Source organism: Pteropus alecto, unplaced genomic scaffold, assembly GCF_000325575.1.
Source record: "Pteropus alecto unplaced genomic scaffold, ASM32557v1 scaffold3, whole genome shotgun sequence".
NCBI lineage: Eukaryota > Metazoa > Chordata > Mammalia > Chiroptera > Pteropodidae > Pteropus > Pteropus alecto.
This window is the reverse complement of record NW_006442484.1, coordinates 20,990,232-20,999,119: the sequence shown is the minus strand read 5'-3', so window position 1 is coordinate 20,999,119 and position 8,888 is coordinate 20,990,232. Positions and strand designations below refer to the sequence as shown.

At 36.6% G+C, this 8,888-nt stretch overlaps 1 long non-coding RNA gene across 1 annotated transcript in view; it reads right to left on the bottom strand.

Annotated features, from left to right (window-relative positions):
• Nucleotides 1-8,888, bottom strand: part of LOC112470338 — a 57,425-nt gene that overhangs the window by 28,204 nt on the left and 20,333 nt on the right. The window contains exon 2 of the long non-coding RNA XR_003042949.1: nt 1,093-1,191. This is a non-coding gene — a long non-coding RNA (uncharacterized LOC112470338). The remainder of the gene's footprint in view (nt 1-1,092; nt 1,192-8,888) is intronic.

Here is an 8,888-nt window from a genome sequence, read left to right as displayed (position 1 = left end):
CCCTACCCACTCATTCCCTTCTTGTTATTCTCATTCCCTACTGATATGGGAATAATAGGATCCCAATGCTGTCCTTACAATATAATTAAAGTATGAATTTCCAGGAGTTGGAAATTGCAGACCATTTTTATTATGCTACTATAATAAAGCCAGGTAACACTGAGAGAATTAAAATAGCCTTTCCCTAGCAGATAACTTGGTAAAGATTTTTTTCCCCATGGGTTCTATTGTTTTAAGAGATTGAGAGCTAAAAATGGGAATAGATTCACCAATTCTTTTTCTGAAAACTCTTCTATCTTTTATATGATATATATCCCCCTAGATCCTGGGATATGTTGTAAACTTGTAACAGATGGTGATGAAGCTTCATATTTTTATACAATACATTTTTTGAGATTGTGCATCTACTGTATCTTCCAGGAAAATGACCTTGAATGAATGAAGTCATAGTGTGAAGGAAAAATATCCCACAGATAGACTAGCATACAAATGATGATTCAATTGGGTTTCGTTTTGTTCTCTTCAGTAAGATGAAATAATTTCAGATGAAAAACAGAATGTTGAAATGTAAGGATCAGAGGTCATCTTAACACTGGAGGTGTATCTGTTAATTGTTCCAGGAAAGCCAGTTAGCTGTATTCTCACTGAACAGAAACACATGGAAGATGGAATATCACTGTTTGCAAGTAGAGATGCTATTTGCTTCACTTGGGTAACATTGGTGGCTTACCAAAAATTGTTCTGGCACATCTACCAGTATGAATGTTAGGAGGGTTCTAACACTGTGAGTGCTGATATTTTATGAATGTTTTATCACTGGCTTGAAAACAAGAAGTTTGCAATTGAATCAACAACATGTCAGACAAGCAAAATATTAAAAAAAATAAAAAGAACATTAGTGGGAATTACTGATGTCCCTATTGTAAAAACAAACTAAAGTTAATAAGAAACTTGATCCTCTTAACTGATTAACAAAAGTCAAATTTTAACTGCATGGCTTCCCAGACAAATCGAGTGGCGCTGTTAACTTCAGCATTGGTTGTGTAGAGGGTGCAGTAATGGGGAGAAATTGCTGCATATTCAGTTACTCACCTCTTTTTTCGACAGCTTCAATGCATTGCTTTACGAACCGCGGAACTGTGGAATTTTCACGTTCACACACTGTGTGCAGATGAGAGCCAAAAATTTGATCTGCAAAAGAAACAAAGATGAGCTTCATTAAAATCCAAGCTTGCGTTGTTCTTTAATTTGATTCTGTTTCCATATCCACTGCATGATGAAATCTGCATCTTGCATAGGAATCATTTTTTTTTTTTTTGCTTTAATTCGAAAGTGTTTATTACAGACATACAAAGATTATAACTTCTTCCTTTATAGACCAGGACTCCAGCCCCAGAGAAAGAAAATTAACACTCTGCCATCGATTAGACAGGAGTGACTGAGTAAATTATAGTCTCTTTAAGCTTAACTTTGTTGTCTGTAAAAATAATAATAAAGAATTAAGAAAACTTCTGCAAAATATCAATGAATTAATGTCAAGTGTTTTAGGAGAAATTTATTAATGATCATCAAAATTATGATTTTGTCAGTATATGTAAAAGATTTATTCTGTGGCGCAGTGATATTTGACGAGGTAAGTTCCAGGAGACTTAATGTCGAGGTGAATTTCTTAACATTTCTCCTGCCTTAAACGCCCTTCCTCTTCTCTAACCTAAGTGTCCCCTTTCCTTTAGGACTCAGCTCAGATTGAATTTATCCACAACTCTATCCTTCCCACCTCAACTTTGTGTCTCCTGCAACATAGTATCTTTGGAATACTAGTTCCTCATGATGTTAGTAGGTGATAAAGGAAAAAGCGCTGGTGATCAAAATGGTTTAGCAACATTGGGTTAAAAAAGTTAAATAGGTTTCTTTCTTGTGTATTTATTTTTGAGCTTGTGATATGCCAATGTGCCCTGGGAATCTCCACAAGGGGCTGGAGTATGCAATACTTCCCGCACTTATTTGAGTAAGATCCTTTTATTTCAAAGGGCATCTCTCTAGACCAATGTTTCCGAGAAAACACACTGTGAAATCCTAGCTTAGCCCTCTTTTTTAGAACATGATTTATGCTACCTTGCATTGTGTATTTTTATTTGTTTTATTTGTACTTCTTCATTCTTTTACTTTTTCCACCCAGCCCCCCAACCCTTCTCCTCTGGCAATCACCAGTTTGTTCTCTGTATCTCTGAGTCTGTTTTCATTTAGTTTGTTTCTTTTGTTCCTTAGATTCCACGTATAAGTGAAATCATATGGTATTTATCTTTCTCTGTCTGACTTATTTCACTCAGCATAATACCCTCTAGGTCCATCCATGTCGTCGCAAATGGTAAAATTTAATTTTTTATGGCTGAGAAATAGTCCATTGTATATATGTACCATAACTTCTTTATCTACTTATCTATTGAAAGACATGTAGGTTACCTTATTTCTTTTACTACCCAGTAACTAGACAATGTTCGGCATATACTAAAAGTTCAATTAACATTTATGGAATCATTCACTGCAAGGCATCATCTGAATCATCAGTGGAGGTTTTCAATGAATTTAAAAAATATTTGTAGCATAAGTGAAAAGAAAAATACAAAATGCAGCACAACAGAACGATAAATAATATATTTTACAAAGGGGTCATCAAAGTAGAGTGTTGTGAGACTTCAAGGAAGTCATGATTTTCATCCATTTCTTAGAAAAAAGAACATGATGGCTTGAATCGAAGACAATCCAGCAGGAAGAGAAACAATTAAGGTTAAAACAATAATAATAACGTAATCTAGTATGGATATGTATATTTTCGTCCAAGGGACAGAAAAAAGATAAGCTCGAAAACATCAACATAGTGTAGAAAAGCGGTAAATAATCATGGATATTTGCTCTGAATACTTGTCAAGTATCAAAGATATGTTCAAAAACAGTGAGCCACCACTATAAAGAAAAATGACATAAATATTAAAAAAATAACCCAGAACTTTAAATCAAATAATTTAAATTGGCTAGATTTATATTCATGAAGAATTGCTCTAAAGTATAAAATTCTTTAATGAAAATCATAATTCAAATCAATTTCACAAATATTTATTGAGTATCATCTATCTTTTTAGCAATGAGGTAGGCATTTTAGATGGTAAAAAAAGAAATCAACAAGTTTATAATCTTGTAAGGGCTAACAGAAGTAGTCAAATAATATACGAAATGGAATATAACATGTCATAAAAGGTACTAAATGCTAAGAAAAGTGTGTATAGCATAGGTCTTTCTGACATTTAGTGCAGATGTGGTTTGTGTGTGATGGAAAATGGTAGAAGTTTCTGAGATGAGAGTCATTAAAAAAACAGATTCCTGAATGAAGTGAATGTTAAAATCTGGAGAAAGGTTTTTTTTTTTTTATTTTTATTTTATGAGTAGATACAGAAAGAATGAGACGGAATAATTCTAGAGCAGTTACTCTCATTCATTCAGTTATTCACAAAAGAAAATCCTGAGTGACTGCTCTGTGTCGGGAGCTAAAAGGCACTGCTAATATAATAACTAAGACCCATTCCCTATGTTCTAAGAGTTGATTTTCTAGTAGGGCAGCATGTAAATAAGCACATAGAAACACTTCATCATGAAAAATCCTGTAACTGGGGCGTCGGAAAGCCTTATGTGCCCATGGAAGACTTCCCGGAGAAGAACTGAATTTTCAAGAATAAGTAAGACTTAAAGTGGAGAGTTAAGTGGAGAGTTAAGAGAAGGGACAAAAGGGCATGTGGGGAAAATAAAGGAGAGGTAAACAAACACATCAGTAATGTGAAGATGATAAGAAGAATGTCGTGAGCTGAGAGAAATATTCACTCTTTCTTATTTAGAGAAATCTTAATGTATTAAGCTTTAAAAGGGGATAAAGATTGTGTGATGAAGAGTCTTAAATATTAAGTCAGGTAAGTTAAATTATTTGAAAGTGTGCAGATACCACTGATTTCTTATGTATATACTATTTTCCTCCCAACTTCTTGTTTTTAGAGTCCATTCATAAGACAGAACCTGAAATGTTTTCTATTGACTTCTTCTTTTACAGCTTTGAGTGATCAGATAATTCTGGTCAGGGGAAGGGACTTTGGAAGCTATCAGAGAAGAGATTTTTTTCCATGATAAAGGGAAAGGGGTATATGAAGAAGCACTTTTCTTTTTCTTCCTACTTTGAACATCATTGTGCAATCATGTGATTTTTGGAGCTAGTGGAGCAATCTTGTCACCATTAGGCAATAAGTACACAAACAAAAGATAACACAATTTTAAAAAACCTACAAAATGAGACTTCAATGAAATTGTTTAACTTTCAATCTAATTCTAAAACACTTTCTCTAGACTTCTTGTCATATAAGATAATATAAGCCATGTTTAACTATGTATTCTAGCACCTGCATCCAAAAGGTTCATAACCAAATGGGACAAAAATCATGTGCAAGATTGGACACAAGGAGACTAATGTGATTGCCTGGGAAAGACATTCTGAAGACCAGAATCAGGATAGAAGTATGGTATATTTAATCATTGTTCACAATTCTTCTCATCTTCTCTTAATTAGATTTACACATTTACCTCCTTTGCAAGTGACTGCATGGTAAAACTCACTAGAGTGAGCAACATTTATTTCCCCCACTTCATTGATGTTAGGCTTGGCCGTATGACTTGCTTTAGACAATGTAGTATGAGTAGAAATGACAATGTGTCCGTTCCAGACAGGTTTTAAGACACTTTGCAGATTTCTACTAGCCTGCTTCCTTCTCTGCTGTGGCCAAGACAAGAGCTTCCCCGGGTAGCTGCTTCTTCTTCAGTCTGGGCTTCAGAATACATATGGCACAGAACTAAAACCAGCCCTCAATGAGGAGACAAGGCCAGTCAGATCTAAGCTTAAAGCAGAGCTGTTCAGTTAAGCCTGTCCTAAAATATCTGACCCACAGACATATGAGAAATGCTTTTTGTTGTATGCCACAGAGATTATGCGTTTGTTATGCAGCAATAGCTTACTGACAAAAATGATAACAGGTGTCTGGGTTTTTGGTGATTTAAGTTACATTTCGAGAATAGAAACAAAGAGAGTTGACAGAACGTGGAAACTGAAACTGGGGAGCGAATAGAGAAAAAAATAATTCTAGATTTGCTAAGAATGTGAATTATGCATTAGTTTAGATTCAACTATAGGAAGAATCTCAAAGGAAACTGCTCTCACCTTAAAATTTAAACTCACCATGCCTTACCTAGTCTAATGGCACTTATTCTGCATTCTCTCCAGATCAATCTGATTCTATCAAATTCAAGTCAGTGAATATTTCGTGAGCACCTAATATATGCTGGGTGTTGTAAAGAATGCAAAGATTAATTCACTCAGTAACTATCTATTACATGCCCACTATAAGCCAGACGTTGTGCTCCAGCCTCAAAACACAAAGATGCATGAAGCATGATCTCCTATGGTCTAGGGAGAAAGAACATCTCTCACAAACACAATATAATGTGATTAGTATAATTACAAGGGTGTGCAATAATAATGGTGAAGATTTATTGTGCCCTTACACTAAGCTAGGCAAGGTTCAAAGTACTTAATACATTCTAACTTATTTACTTTTTACACTAATCCTCAATCCTTTTGTGGTAGATATTATCAATATCCTGATTTAATGGGAAAGGAAAGTAAGGCATAAAGACATTGAATCATTTGTCTATAGCTAAAAAGCATTAGTCTCTGGGGCGGGGGGCGGGGAAGTATGTAAACTAAGAACATGGAGAAAAGAGGTGATTCATGGAATTTTGTTTACTGAATGCAGGTGAGCCTACCCATTGGGCAAAAAGGTCTTTCAAGTTTCTTGCTTGGCCGAAAGAGAGCCAGATGCAGAAACCAGAGGGTCTGGAGATTAGTGAGACTGATATTTAGAAGTTAAGATAAGCATTTCAGATGCAGCAGAATGGTGATGGGAGATAAAGCTGAAAAGTTTTCTGTTGGATTTTGGCAATTCAGAGGATACTGGTGACCATAAAGAAAATGGCTTTAGTAGAAGAATGAAACTGCAAAGCAGATGTTTGTGGTCAAGATCTGAAGAGGTGAGGAAGAGATAGCAAAGAAACTCCTTTTTAAGAAATTTCATGGCGGGGATTAATTATAAAGAAAGGATGGACTTAGGGAAGGATTTTGAGTTGGGGTGAAGGGGAGAGAATTTCAATTGCAGGATATTTTTGAGTGCCATAGTGCTCTGAGGGGTGCAGTGCAATACTACTGGCTATTTTCGGTTGTTACAATGCAGGAGATGGGGGAGGTGCATTACTGCCACTTACTGGGGGGTCCAGGCAAGTGCAGGCAATCCCTCACAGGGAAAAGCTGTCCGTCCTGTTTACCAATAAAACCCTGGTGTGAAGAGAGTCTAGATATACTGAACTTCATTAGATAGAAGAGAGATGTTTGCTTTCACCAGGTACTAGAAAAGCCAGAAGAATTTCTTCTCAGTTTCTATGCTCTCTTTAAACTGGCTACACTCACCCAAGAGGAAATGGCTCTGGAGTCTAAGGACACGTTAACCCTCCAGATGACCCTGATTAAAGCAAAAGCTGTCATGTGGCCCAAGCTGGGCCAGCACACATCTCCCTACAAAAAAATTTAGCATTGGGATACTTCAGGCTGAGGTAGTTAACTAGTGAGATTTGAAATGTAAGGCTGCCAGGTCTTAGACTTTGGGGGCCAGGAGCAGCCATGTGGAGAGATGGCCAGGTGCAATGGGTAGTGAGCACAGAAATTAATTTGCAGAGAGAGGTGAATTAAACATACACTCATCTCCACACTTTTTGATGCCTAACTCCAGGTACCATATATCCTTGCCATGATATACATTAGAAATTACAGTAAATTTCTATTTAATCCAACCAAATAAACTTGACTAGAACATGGACATAGCAATGTCCAGAGGTTTCAAGATAAGGTTTATAATGACAATAGAAAGGGCCAGACTTGGCAAAATAGCTCAGTGAGACCCACTGTTACAGAAGGCACTGTTTAAGAAGAGTATGGTGGGCGTCTTTTGGTGTTGCTGGTCCCGTAACTATTCTTTTACCTTCTGATAAGAGTGCCCTGATTTTCCTTTGGGGGTGACACCTTTTTCAATTTGCAGCATTCATTTTGAGTAGTGCTGACCCTGCCACCTCTAGCTCCAAAGATGAACATGTATTTCATCTCCCTGGCCAGAGTAGTTGGTTCATACATGAATACATGGTCCAAGTGGATCTGGTCTAATAAATCTCAAGGCTTTGTCTAATGCTACTGGGAAAGGGACTTTCTCTCTTAAGTAGGTGGTAAACTATGAGGATGTGAGTCTGAGCTTCCATGTTATACTGCCACTTTCTGGGAAGACATACTGGAAAATTAACCCAACAGAGTGGAAAACAGAACTAAGAAATAGAGGAGATAAAAATTTGATAGTTTTTTGTGCCCCTAGATCCAGTCATGCCTGAAGCTGTCCTTGTCCCTTGGACTTTTCAATTAAGTAGTCCAATAAATTCCATTCTGACTTTTGAAGTTTGGACAAGTTTCTGTCAATTACAATGGAAGGAATCTTGACTACAACATTACCTTCAACATAAAATGGTGAATTATATAACTCAGAGGAGATGATACACATGAAATGACTTTGCAGAGAAAAGTGCAATTCAAAGAAAGTAAATAATAGAGATTTAGCTAAAATGCCACTGTCAAATTTAAGGGCTGTTGTAGGCTTGCCATCCATCCACAAATCTGATACAGTCAAGCGTTTAATAAACCAAGGAGGACCATTAAATTATAGGAATGTGTTTGAACCACAGAACAGTCTGTCTTAAAATAGTGTAAGGAAAGGGGAAGGGAGAGAGAAGGTATTCTGCTTTTTTGGCAAGCATTAATGAACTTTTACCCCCTAAACTTCCATGCCTATTGTCCTGGCACCACATTAAGGATTATTTCTGCATTCCCCTTCCTTATGGTATTCTAAAAAAGGGAGCAGTCCCAGAACCCTGAGCTCCCGACTCCCCACCTATATTCCCATCTGTGGGCTCACTGGTAATCTTTTTTTCCTTTCTTAACAACTTTTTGTATTTAGAAAACACCTCTTGCTAGGGGTGCCAATATTTTTGGAATGCTCTGCAAATGCCTATGGCCTTGGCTAGTGTGATCATTATATCTTCATTCTACTGCTTTAGCGCTTATACCAGGGGTGGCAGACAACACATTGGTTGGAGAAAATCCATTTTCTGCAATTTTTCGTTGAAAGCATCTTTTGGTGAGAAAAACAAATAGACCTTCCACATGACTGCACTTATAAATCATGTTGTTTACATAATGAATTAGAGTTTAACTAGGAAATGGTGGTTTTTAATCTTTAAGCTCTCAAACTTTTGACCGATTTAGTTAGTTCATCAGCATAACCAGGTTAAGTCTCCCAGATTACAAATTAGCTTCTTTCTCCCTCATCTCTGCTATATATTTTTGACAAATTATGGAAAGAACACCCAGTAATGGGATCTTTGTCAGATAGATTCCAAATGAATCAAAACTACGAGGAAAACTACTCAATAAAGGCAGTTAAATGTTCAAATAATGTGACGGTGTTATCATCATTTACCCAGGGAGACAGTCTCCACATGCTTTTCAAAATGATGTTATTCTGCTTTCAGGACAGAGGGCCATTGCAGCCACTCTAGTAAATTTTAAAAAGGAAAAACAAAGCACCTAAAACTACACATACATAAAGAATATGGAGGGGAACAGAAATCAGTATCAGAAAACTGAACTGCTCAGAAACACACACACACACATACACACTCTAGACTATTATTTTGGTCATGAGATA